General features: G+C 43.3%; 1 protein-coding gene across 1 annotated transcript in view; it reads left to right on the top strand.

Moving 5' to 3' along the window:
• NALF1 (NALCN channel auxiliary factor 1) overlaps positions 1 to 13,525 on the top strand; it is a 582,987-nt gene that overhangs the window by 204,590 nt on the left and 364,872 nt on the right. The gene's annotated exons all lie outside the window — the stretch shown is intronic.

Below are 13,525 nucleotides of genomic sequence, written 5' to 3'. Positions count from 1 at the left end.
ATGTCATGCCACCAAGCCCCCTGTAGGCGATGCCACCAAGCCCCCTGTAGGCGATGCCACCCAGCCCCCTGTAGGAATACCACCCTGTCCCCTGTAGGTAATGCCACCCAGCACCCTGTAGGAATACCACCCTGTCCGCTATATGTAATGCCACCAAGCCCCCTGTAGGCGATGTCACCAAGCCCCCTGTAGGCGATGCCACACAGCCACCTGTAGGCGATGCCACACAGCCACCTGTAGGTGATGCCACACAGCCACCTGTAGGCGATGCCAGACAGCCACCTGTAGGCGATGCCACACAGCCCCCTGTAGGCGATGCCACACAGCCCCCTGTAGGCGATGCCACACAGCCCCCTGTAGGCGATGCCACCCTGCCCCCTGTAGGTGATGCCACCCTGCCCCTGTAGGTGATGCCACCCACCAGCCCCCTGTAGGTGATGCCACCCACCCTGCCCCCTGTAGGTGATGCCACCCTGCCCCCTGTAGGTGATGCCACCCTGCCCCATGTAGGTGATGCCACCCTGCCCCCTGTAGGTGATTCCACCCTGCCCCCTGTAGGTGATGCCACCCAGCCCCCTGTAGGTGATGCCACCAAGTCCCCTGTAGGTGATCCCACACAGCCCCCTGTAGGTTGCACCCATCCCCCCCCTTCCAGGAGAAGTCACTGACTTCAATGTCCATATATGGACAGTGTAGTCACTCACTTCTCCTGTAGCGGAATCCCCGGCCATAGAGTCGGGGATTCCGCTGCAGAAGTGCGTGACTTCGCTGTGTCCATATATGGACAGTGTAGTCACTCACTTCTCCTGTAGCGGCATCCCCGGCCATAGAGTCGGGGATTCCGCTGCAGAAGTGCGTGACTTCGCTGTGTCCATATATGGACAGTGTAGTCACTCACTTCTCCTGTAGCGGCATCCCCGGCCATAGAGTCGGGGATTCCGCTGCAGAAGTGCGTGACTTCGCTGTGTCCATATATGGACAGTGTAGTCATGCACTTCTCCTGTAGCGGCATCCCCGGCCATAGAGTTGGGGATTCCGCTGCAGAAGTGCGTGACTTCGCTGTGTCCATATATGGACAGTGTAGTCACGCACTTCTCCTGTAGCGGCATCCCCGGCCATAGAGTCGGGGATTCCGCTGCAGAAGTGCGTGACTTCGCTGTGTCCATATATGGACAGTGTAGTCACGCACTTCTCCTGTAGCGGCATCCCCGGCCATAGAGTCGGGGATTCCGCTGCAGAAGTGAGTGACTAAGCTGTGTCCATATCTGGACAGTGTAGTCACGCACTTCTCCTGTCATGTGAATCCCGCCTAAGTGTCTTTAAATGCAGTCTGGCTGCTCAGTTGACAGACACAAGAATATGAAGATTGGGCAGCCCCATTTTAGATAGTGCCACAGTGCCCTCTGTAGATAATGCCACAGTGCCCTCTTTAGATAATACCACAGTGCTCTCTGTATATAATGCCACAGTGCCCTCTGTAGATAATGACACAGTGCCCTCTGTAGACAGAGCCACGCACACACCCGTCCCCTGTAGATAGCTCCATTGGAGCTCCCTCTAGGAGTGGAGTCCGTAGCCAGAACGTTGCCGACGCTTAGGCCGGGGATTCCTCTGCTGGAGGAGCCCATGACATCACTGTCCAGTGATGTCATGGGATCCTTCTGCACCAGAATGTAATGTCCAGGGCATCCTCAAGTCCGGAGTCCCAAAGCAGAGCACTAGTATAGGCTCTGCTACGGAACTCTGGGGAAGCCCCTGACATCACTGTCTGTATGTGGACACTGATGTCAGGGGCAACCCGCTACTAGCGATCTGCCTGGGACTCCATCTCTGCCCCTAACATCACTGTCCATTTATGAACAGTGATGTCAGGGGCTTCCCCAGCCTTAGTCCTGGAGCAGACCCGCTTCTGGCACTCTGACTGGGACTCCTGCTCTGCTTCTGACATCATTGTTCATATATGGACAGTGATGTCAGGGGCTACCGCAGAGCCGGAATCCCGGAGCAGAGCGCTAGTATAGGCTCTGCTCTGGGACTCCGGCTCTGGGGAAGCCTCTGACATCACTATCTATATATGGACAGTGACTTCAGGGGCTTCTCCAGCAGAGGAAACCAAGGCCAGTGTCGGCAATGCTCTGGCTGGGGATTACACCACTAAAGCAAGTCCCAATGGAGCTATCTTTAGGGAGGGGTGGTGTAGCGTTGTCAACAGGGTGGGGTGTGTGGGGCGCTATCAACAGGGGGGTGCACTATCTACAGGGGGCTGTGTGGCCATTGCTCACCTACCACCAATGATCCAGCTCTGGAAAGGGACTGCGCTCCTTCATGATGTCATGAAAGAGTGGCGGCGCACTCTTCCTTCCTTCGGCCTGCTCTCTCCTCTTTCAAGGGAGCTACAGTGCCCCTGATCTAATAGATCTTCTTACTAAAGGGGTCTCCCCTGATGGAAAATTTTTTTTTCCTTTTTTTTCCATTTATATTAATATCCCACTACATGAACCTGATTGGTATTACCTTCTTTGCCCTAATATATATATTTTTTATATAAGAATATGGACCTACAGCAGCTGGGTCCAATAGATAGCAACATGTAACTGCAAGGTGGCCACCATTTCTGTGCTTAGGTTTTAATGTAATGTAAGGTCACTTTGCTGAAGGAGCAGGACATACTTGAGATAAATTCACTTAAAGAGGCTCTGTCACCAGATTATAAATTCCCTATATTGTACATGAGGTGATCGGCGCTGTAATGCAGAGTTATGACCTATATTAGCTTTATGCTAATGAGTTTCTCAATGGACAACTGGGCGTGTTTTACTTTTTGACCAAGTGGGCGTTGTACAGAGGAGTGTATGACGCTGAACAATCAGCGTCATATACTTCTCTCCATTCATTTACACTGCAGATAGCGATATAGCTATATCGCTATGTGCAGCCACATAAACACACTATAACGCTACTCATGTGTCCTGACAATGAATATACATTACCTCCAGCCAGGATGTGATGTATATTCAAAATCCTGACCACTTCTGTAGCGTCTCTGTGAGACTACAGCACAGCACAGCGAGATCTCGCTGTGAATGACAGCTTACAGCGTAATCTCGCGAGACTACGCCTGCTATGCTGTAAATCACAGAGAAGTGCAGAGAAGTGGTCAGGATTCTGAATACACATCATGTCCTGACTGGAGGTAATGTATATTCATTGTCATGACACTGCAGTAATGTTATAGTGTGTTTATGTGGCTGCACATAGCAATATAGCTATATTGCTATCTGCAGTGTAAATGAATGGAGAGAAGTGTATGACACCGATTGGTCACTGATTGGTCAGCGTCATACACTCTTCTGTACAACGCCCACTTGGTCAAAAAGTAAAACACGCCCAGTTGTTCATTAAGAAACTCATTAGCATAAAGCTAAAATAGGTCATAACTCCGTAAAAAATGATCGTTTTTCTAAATAAAAAACACATTACAGCGCCGATCACATCATGTACAATATAGGGAATTTATAATCTGGTGATAGAGCCTCTTTAAAGACAAAAACAAATGCACACAATGGCGCAACATAGGGCATTATCTCACAGAAGTGTAGGGTTATGCTCACCTGACGGTGACCTGACTAGGAGCACAACATACTACAAGGCCTGTAGTACAGTAGTACAATATTTAGATCTGCTAGCCATGAGTCTGTCCAGGTAAAAATCTGTGACAGCAGGTAATGGAAGAGGTATAGAGTGCAACGTGAAAAAATAAATAAAAAATAAATAAATATATATATATATATATATATATATATATATAAATATATAAACCTCCTTCTCTGGCTCTGAAACTTGTAGCCTGATACATTCATTGATTGTTTATTGATTGCAAAATAAAAAGAAATACAACGTTTGACAACTCGACTTCTTAAAAGGACAAACTGAAAAGATAAAAAGCATGTGAGCAGAACCGGCAAAAGGTGTTTTTTTTTTTTTTTGCAATTTGCATTTATAGTAAATTTTTGCACATTGCACTTTATACCTCTTCCATGCTTTAGATAAACACAGATAGTGTGAGTCATGCTGCTGCCACTCTCATCCATTCATAAAACACTAAGCAAGGAAAGCAGGAACTTCCATATAGAGAAGCCAGGGAGAAAACATGACTGCTAGGCTGACTGGCTGAAATAGATTTTTACAATAAATAAGAGCAGAGCATTGCATATTACCATGTAACCTTCAACTAGAAGGAGTATGGGGGAGTTTGTAACAAAATAATTCTTAAACTACTGTACCTATCACTTTCAAATCCACTGTTCATGGTCAATAAATTACATGGTCATCATTTTTCCTTGAACCTTTTAAATGGCTTGCTAAGGCTGCGTTCACACGACCTATTTTCAGACGTAATGGAGGCGTTTTACGTCTAGAATTACATCTGAAAAAACAGCGTAATTGGAGCCGTTTTTCATTGACTCTATTGAAAACAGCTCAAAAAACGCCTCAAAAAACGCCTGAAAAGAAGCATCAACAGAAGCTCCAAATTTCATTTTCAGCTTAAAAAACGCCTGAAAATCAGAGGCTGTTTTCTCTGAAATCAGCTCCGTATTTTCAGACGTTTTTTGTTAAGCGTGTGAACATACCCTAACCCATCCATGAAACTGCAAGTCCTAGTGGACTTTGTATAGGCATGTATGCATGCTAGGAATCTATAGGTTCCTGTATGTCATACACAATAGTGTATCATTAGAATGTATATGTGTGTGTGTGTGCGCATATATGCTGTTCAGTATAGAGTGAAATGACTTTTGGACATGTTTTAGAAATCATTTAGATCAGGGACTTGGGTCCCTTTCCATCCATTGGTGCTAATAGTATTCAATCTTGGACATGTTTTAGAAATCATTTAGATCAGGGACTTGGGTCCCTTTCCATCCATTGGTGCTAATAGTATTCAATCTTAGCCCTTCTGCAATATACTGAAATCATTCTGGATTGATCTTGGGGGCATTCTGTCTGGCAATGTGTACTGTGGCTGGCACGTGGATCACATTCTGACTGATACCGGGGCATTCTGGTTGATACTGGGGAATTCTGGGTGGCATCCGGGGGCTGTGGCTGATAATGGGGGCTTCTGGCTGGCATGGTTGGACACATTGTGGATGGCATTGGGGGGACACACTTTTTTTTAGGTACTCCCTCTTCCATCTCAGTACTGTACAGTGTGTACAGAACCCTGCATCGGTTCATGGTCTGCTGTCCCTTGTACATGGACTGCTCTTTGGCACACAAACTCATGAACTGCTTTCTGCAAAAATATCGTCTTCAGACCCCAGAGACATAGACTCCATAATGTAAAATTTCTAATGGGACCCTCACCGATCTCATAAACATGGTATTCATGTCCCCAGCTGTTTAAAAGCAGAGAAGTGGCACAGTCTTCCTGCATATGAAGACACACGGAAACAGCTGAGCACACAACTAAGCACACTCATGCCCACATTTCCTTATTTCCCATACATTATACTGGAGAGTGATTGTGTATGTACAGCCGCCTATCTGCTGATAATAAGGGACACGTCCAGGGGTGTAACAAGATAGAGCCGGGCCTGCGTGTAAGGCCCCTTACCACTCCCCCTGGTTGAACCCCCCTCAGATCAGACATAACATTTGTAAAAATATTTCACAGCTCCTTTTCCCTTGTCCGCAGGGGCCATTTTGGATCTCATCAGGCTGCCCAGAGTCAGGAACATGCATGCGCCGCAGCGCAGACTTTTGCCGGGTCCTAATGCAGCAGCCTGTGGGAATCTGGGGCGGGGGGGGGGGGGGCATGATTGTTACGCTTTTGGACATAAGATATTAAATGTAATGTGTGGCCCTTTGGGTTAAGTCAATTTGTGCAAGGTTGTCCGTTACTTATTTATATGGTGACTTTGTAAATATGAAACTTTGTAAAAGCTGCTATATAGTACTTTTGCAATGGGTGCTTCAAATACATTAATGAATGTAGGGATCCCATTATAGCTATATATTTTTAAAGCAAATGAATGAATATAATGAATGTATACAGGTTTTAAGTATTACCAAATGGCATATGTACAGGAGTGCAAAAAAAAAAATAGCTCTGACAAACATGATATATATATATATATATATATATATATATATATATATATATATATATATATATATATATATATTGTTATGAGACCTTATCTTATATAGTGTGTACTGTAGTCATCACATACAAGGCATTTTTGCTTTTTAGGTCATCGATGTAAAGGGCCAGGTTGTGTAAATTGTTGTAAAGAAGAAAACAAACAGTTTGAAATCACAATAGCATCTATTGTCTACTATGATGTAATAGTGTTGTGTTTTTTTGGTGTGCGGTGGGGGGCAGAAAGAGACAATGTTAGTGACTGTGAAAGTGCAGATATTTGTGCTACTAAATCTCAGATGAGGATGTTACTTGCTAAGTAAAAACCAACAAGCAGAAGGGAGATTTTCCTTTCTAGGACAAGATTACATAAATCAAATAAATGGCTGGAGAAGACACAATTACATCAACCATTTTCCATTATTGGCAGATACTACCACTTATGAGAATTGCAGGAATTTGAAATTTAAAGTGTACCTTTACTGAAATCATTATTTTAATGGACAACCATTTAAATAAAATAGTATGCGCTCAAGGGCACAGTATCCCTCCAAATATTCAAAGACTACACAAACGCTCAAACACTCCTTTGAAACTCAGTTTTCTGTTTGTGTAATTGAATGAGAGAATATAATTTTGTTACTAAACTCACTTTTCCATCAATATTTTCCCTATTCCTGCCATCAAGTCTTAAACAGTTTGTCTATGAAGCAATGCTGCTAACAGAACCAAAGGATATTTTTAGGTTAGGTTTCTCTAGTAGCATCCAGTCTTATTAATTCAGTTCGGAATATTGCCTCTAGAGTTGGCTGTCAAATGTCAGAGCATGAAATATACTGTACCAACATTTGCCAAGATTTCTGCAACATTACTATATTAATTAGCAGAAATTCCTATAACTGTAAAATCCGATCTTTTTCTACAAACCTAGTAATAGCTCTCTAACGCTGGGATTAAATGCTCAGGGTGGTTCTAGTTTTTATTACATACTGTTGTGCAGATATTACAGTGTCCGCAAGCCAGGTAAAACTATGCACTACTAAATGTAATTCTTATACTACTAAAGCCAAGCCGAGATGTAATGAAATTGATCCACCCTTCAAAATTACCTTCAACGTAAGTGAATGGGATTGTTCAAAATCCCATTAACACGTTCCATAAAAATCTGTGCGGTTTGTAGGACACAGAGGAAATTTACATCCGTAGCATGTTGTATTTTTTCCAATTTACTTGAATGTGAAAAATGGAATTAAAACTACATTCAATAGATTGCTTGCTTTCTTCCATGTGGTTTCACAACATAGTTACAACAGTCGCATTTCTTGTACCCCTATAAAAATATATCATGACATCACTGAGTTCTGGAGGTATTTATGTGGGCCACTCTGCTAGCACTGTTGTTTATTGAGAGCACTATGCTGGCACTCTAATTTCAAGAGCAGTCTGGTGGCACTGTTTATAGGGGACACTGTTGGCACTGTTTATAGGGGACACTGTTGGCACTGTTGTTTGTTGGGGGCACTTTGCCAGTTATGTTTACTGGGGGAACTCTGCTGGCACTGTTTATTATGGGGAGCACTTTGTTTCCACATTTATTTAATGGGATAGTCTGCTAGCACAGTTTTTTTGGGGTCACTCTGCTTGCACTGTTTATGTGGGGCACTCAACTGGAGATGTTAATTGCTGGACAAATTTATATAGAGCAAAACATTTTGTTTGCACAAATCGTGCTGCATCTTAGGTCTCCTTAAAAATTATTCTTAAAAGTAAGCAAGCATTGTTCTAGATAATGTAAATAATACGTACACATGCACACACGAAATAGCATTTACATAAATACACATAGAATTTTAAAGTATAAATTAAGTCACGTCATTTTTGTTGACTTTACAGGAAAGGTAGGATGGATGTCTGTGACAACTGAGAAGGCTTAGGCTTTGTTCACATCTGCATTGGGGCTCTGTTCATGGTTTTCGTCAGACCTTTCCGTCGACTACACTATTGATTCACTATTGACTATGGACTATTGATTCTGCCAAAAAGTACGGAAACCTTACGGAACGGAGACAATCGGAAACCATTGGCAACTGAAGCATTACCATTGAAATCAATGGTAATGCAAACTGAAAGCTATGGTTTCTGTTTGATTTCCGTTCATGGGTTCCCCTGACTAAAAGGTCTGACGGAACCGATGAACAGAACCCCGACGCAGATGTGAACGAAGCCTAACATCACAGTAGAGGAAAGCTGGTTTCCACAGTTCTGGTTTTACAGTTTTGTTTCATTACTTGATAGAAATCAATGTTTACCTGCTGAGGGATCAATATATAATTTCCAAAAATAAAAATCATCGTTGTGAACTTGGCTGTATGTATATTTAACATCATTTTTATAAACAGAATCGGCAATTATAATTTACAAAAATTGTAATTGAAAGACAATTATATGAACAGTTACAGTACTGTATCTGCTGTAGATAGAGGCTATTCCACTGCTATGGGTCTACAGCCACTGGCCAATAGAAATAATTGATCTTAAAATATGGATGTTTTATAAAACATATATTAAAAGGGGTATGTTATCAAAATAGTGCGCTTACTAATATGTAGTTATTAAAAATTGTTCGCTGGTGTCCTGCTCTCCCTTCCTCTGCAAAGCCGCCAAAGTACACATGTGACCACTAGACATCTAGCTGGGATTTTTCAGAGTAGAGGACCAGAGTTTGTCAACATATTAGTATGTGCACTATTTTAATTACATACACCAATGTATGTATATTTTATTTTAAAAAAAAAGTCGAAAAAAAAATTTGGTGTTACAATTTCTCACCATTTTCCAAATCTCAGTGAATAGAAGTATTTCCATTTACATACTGTGTCTGAGACCCCATCCGAGCCTAACTCAGCTGAGGGTTTTTTGCAATGTAATTTATGATTTAAACACATAACCAAAATAACTCATTTATTCCAGGCTCATACCTCTTAGGCCTCATGCACACGACCGTAAGCCATGTGCACGGCCGTGATTTTCGGGTCGGCCGGCAGCGAACTGTCAGCCGCGAGCCGCCTGCAAATCGCGGGCCGTGCACATGGCCGCGTCCACTATTTCCTATGAGCCTGACCTGCAGAACACGGCCGTAATAAGACATGCCCGTTCTTTCTGCGTTCCGGGCTCCTGAGGCATGCACGGACCGTGGAAACCACGGTCGAGTGCATGGTCCCATAGAAATGAATGGGGCTGCAATTCCCCGTGGATTTTTGGGGTAATTGTGGCCGCAAAAGCACGTTCGTGTGCATGGGGCGTAACCTTCACTGATATATTATAAGAAACTCGTTTCAGAACGGGGTTTATAATCTCTTAATGTAAACAAGATTGTTTCTATTCGCAGAGAACAAGCAAAGATCTTGAAAACAGTAATGATTTTAAAGAGGGTCTATCACTTCTTGTGAAATATAATGAAGTAATAGGAGACCAAAATATAAAACGTTTCGTAAATATATATAATTAGGAAATATAAAAATGTCCTCTCTAATTTAGTGATAGGGCACATTCAGACGTGGCGGATTTGCTGCAGAATTTCGCTGTGGACAGAACACTGTGGAAATCCGCAGCAGCCTTTTTTCTCTAGTTTCTATTGCAGTTTTAGGTAACTTAATGCAGACGTTGCAGAAAATAACATGCGGTGCAGCATTTACATTCCGCAGCATGTACAGTCTGTTGCGAAGAAGCAGTGGATTTTACTGCGGATTTCAGCCTTTGCAATGCAAAAACTGAAATCTGTGGCAAGGCTGCTACGAAATCCACCACGTCTGAACAAACGGTCAAATATGCACATTTTGCTGCAGATCCATTGCGAATTTGCAGCAAAATCCGCAGGGGTAAATTTCCACCACGTCTGAACATGCCCATATAAGCTCTGGCCCTATAAGAAGTCGCTCCCCACATGCAGGCTGGATTTACATTTTTGTTGCATTTTTAGCATGCGTTTTTTGTTTTGATAAAAAACTTCCATGTCTCTCAATTAGAATTTTTCAACCAAAACAAAAAGGCATGCTAAAAACGCAACAAAAACGCACAATGTGAACCCAGCCTAACAAGTTCAAGTCAAATGAGATTTTAACTGCTCTGTGAGATTTCCTTCTTATGATAGTTGGAAATTAAGAGTCCTTTTACACTGGCAGATAAACTGACAGTGTAATATGGCAACAATAGAGGGAAAATAGACACGGCACTCACTGGTTCAATGTTTCTTCACATTATTTTCTTTCCATAAAAAACACATGAGCTTCAGGACCAAAACGCAGCACTCCAAACATCGGCACAACATTTCATGTCACATGAAGCTTCATCCTGGTGCCCCTGGTGTTTGGAGTGCTGCGTTTTGCTCCTGCAGCTCATGTGTTTTTATGCAAAGAAAACAAAGTGAAGAAACACTCAACCGGTGAGTGCTGTCCCCATTTTCCTTCTATTATTGCCATATTACATGATCTTCTAATTTTCGTATGTATGACACGGATCACCATAAATCTTCTGACAAGTTTTTTTTATTACAGCTGCCCTATTGAAGTGAATGGTGTATGCGAGAATTGAACTCTTGGTGTGAATATAAACTGACAGTAATGACCATCGATTGACGATATAGGAAGTTAATCTTTTCTTTCATTTTCATGTAGCAATGAACATAAGGGGGTTCATACAAATAATCATTCGGGTGATCGTTCATTCGAACCCCCTCTCATACACTTTATTGTCGGAAGCAAATCTGTTGTTTGCACAAAGAGATGTGCTGTCAGCAGACACCTATTTTCATTCCCGCATAAAAGATGCGATCAACGTCAAATGAGCGTTTTATCGTTTGTCGTTTGATTTCTGGGAATGTTTACACAATGATTGTGAATAAATGTTCATACAAATGAGCATTCGTGCGATCATCTCTTAAGGCGGTTTTACACTGGGCAATTATCTGGCAAGCGATCGTTCATAGAACGCTCGTTGCCGATAATTGCCCTGTGTGAACAGGGCAGCGATCAGCAGATGAACGAGCAAAATGCTCGTTCATCTGCTGATTGTATCGTTTTAAAAAAGTTAAATACTATCGTTGTCGGCAGCACATCTCCTTGTGTAAACAGGGAGAAGCGCTGCTGACATGATAATAATGGATGGGGACCAGTGATCAGAGTATCGACCGCTCATCCCCATCTAAAGCTCCGTGTGACGGGAGCAAACGAGCGCCGATCAACGAGCTGTCTCGTTGATCGGCGCCCGTAGCGGCGGCAAAAATTGTCTGGTTTAATAGTGCCTTCTGTGTGCAGAATGTGTACACAGTGAAGATTTCTGCTGCTATTTTACTTACATTCACATGACAGTGAAAAAAAATGGCCATTAAAAATTGATCAACTGTCAGTTTTTCATGGCCATTTTGCATTAGTATATCTTTACGGGCCTGTTCACATCAGAGTTGGCTGTTGAGGGGTTCCTTCTGAGGTTTCCGTCGGGAGAACCCCTCAAGGCAAACGGAAACCTTAGCTTACGTTTGCATCACCGTTGATATCAATGGTGACGGAAACATTGCTAATGGTTTCCATTTGTCACCATTCCGTCAGGTTTCCATTTTTTTGACGGAATCAATTGCACAGTCGACTACACCTATAGAACTTCATTGTTCTGAAAACGGCCGTGATCGTAGCCTTACATTGAGACGACGGTCACAAGGAAGGTCACATGTTCACCTAGACACTATTTACAGCCCCCCTGTAGATGATGCCACACAGCCCCCTGTATATGATGCGATACAGCCTCCCTGTATATGATGCCACACAGCCCCTGTATATGATGCCACACAGCCTCCCTATATCTGATGCCACACAGCCTTCCTGTAGATGATGCCACACAGCACCCCTGTATATGATGCCACATAGCCTCCCTGTATATGATGCCACACAGCTTCCTTGTATATGATGCCACAAAACCTCCCTGTAAATGATGGCACAAAGCCTCCCTGTAGATGATGCCGCACACACATCTCTACGGAAAAAGCACCACACCACCCTCCCCCTGTAGTAATTTTCCAGGACTGTCTCTGTAAATTCTGGACAGTCCCGGAAAATTCGCTACAGTTGACAACTATGTACAATGCCCCCTGTACTAGCGCCACACTACCCTTGTAGTGAGCGCAACAATACCCGACATTTATTAATAAACTTCCGGCTGAATGCCCTACACACTCATCGATGCAGCGCCGTCTTATTTAGGTGGGGTCTCTAGTCTTCACGGGTTCAGCGAAGGCGGCGCCATTAAGTTATCACGTTGCCTTCACAAATCCGATGAAGACTAGAGACCATACCTGAAGAAGACGGTGCTGCATCGGCGAATGTGTAGGACATTCAGCGTCATCGAACCGCCGATAGCCAGGAAGGGAACCAATAGTTCCCTTGGCTCTTGAATTCCCATGTCACAGATCAGTTTTTAACTGTTGTTACATGTATTGACGGCCGTTGAAAATGGATCCATTGACTTCTATGGGGGCCGTCTGGCCGTGAAAATCTCATCCACATGCTGCGTAAATACTGAGTGGAAAATACGCTCAGAAATTGACCTCAAACAAACAGCAGTTGTTGCGTTATTTGCAGCGGGTTCGCAGTGATCCCGCCGCAAAAAATGCAACTCAGAAAAAAACAAAACACTCATACTTACCCAGAAGTCAGTGTTCCGCCCTCCAGCGCGCCCTCCTGGGATGACGTTTCATCCCATGTGATCGCTGCAGCCAATCACAGGCTGTAGCGGTGGTCACATGGGATAAAATATCATCCCAGGAGGCCGGCCTTTATGACGTCAGTGGGCTGGTCTCCTGGGATGATGCTTTATCCCATCACAGGTTGCAGCCTCTTCCTAAGAGGCCGGCCTGCTAGCAGGCCGGTTAATTCAGCAGTTTTTCGAAGCAGACATTCCAGGCGAAAAACAGCATCACAGTTTGGTGTGCTTTTTCCCCCGGAATTCCCTGCGGCACAGGGCAAATACGCTGCATGCTATTACGCAGCGTATCCACCCCATGTGAAATCGGATTACAGTTGGCACTCAGAATCTCACGAGAAATAAGGAAGCAGAACTCTGTCCTGTAATACTAAGGGAAATCATCTGTTTTGCTAATGATACATGGTTGAGAAAAGTCTTATAATTTAATCTACTATCACTTACTGTACTTTTCTCAGAACTGATAAATCCTTTTTAGTAAATTAGAAAGTTGTGTAACTTTTCATTATACAGGGATTAAAGAGGATTTCAGAGCACATGATATCAAAAAAGAAAATCAGACATAATATAGTGCATGACCATCTCTTTTTAACAGAGAACCAGTTCTGTAAGGGCCATTTTACAAGGACC

The sequence above is a fragment of the Rhinoderma darwinii genome, chromosome 2 (genome assembly GCF_050947455.1).
Source record: "Rhinoderma darwinii isolate aRhiDar2 chromosome 2, aRhiDar2.hap1, whole genome shotgun sequence".
In the NCBI taxonomy this organism is placed as follows: Eukaryota; Metazoa; Chordata; class Amphibia; order Anura; family Rhinodermatidae; genus Rhinoderma; species Rhinoderma darwinii.
Note: the sequence above shows the minus strand (reverse complement) of the source record. Positions and strands in the feature narration are given on the sequence as shown.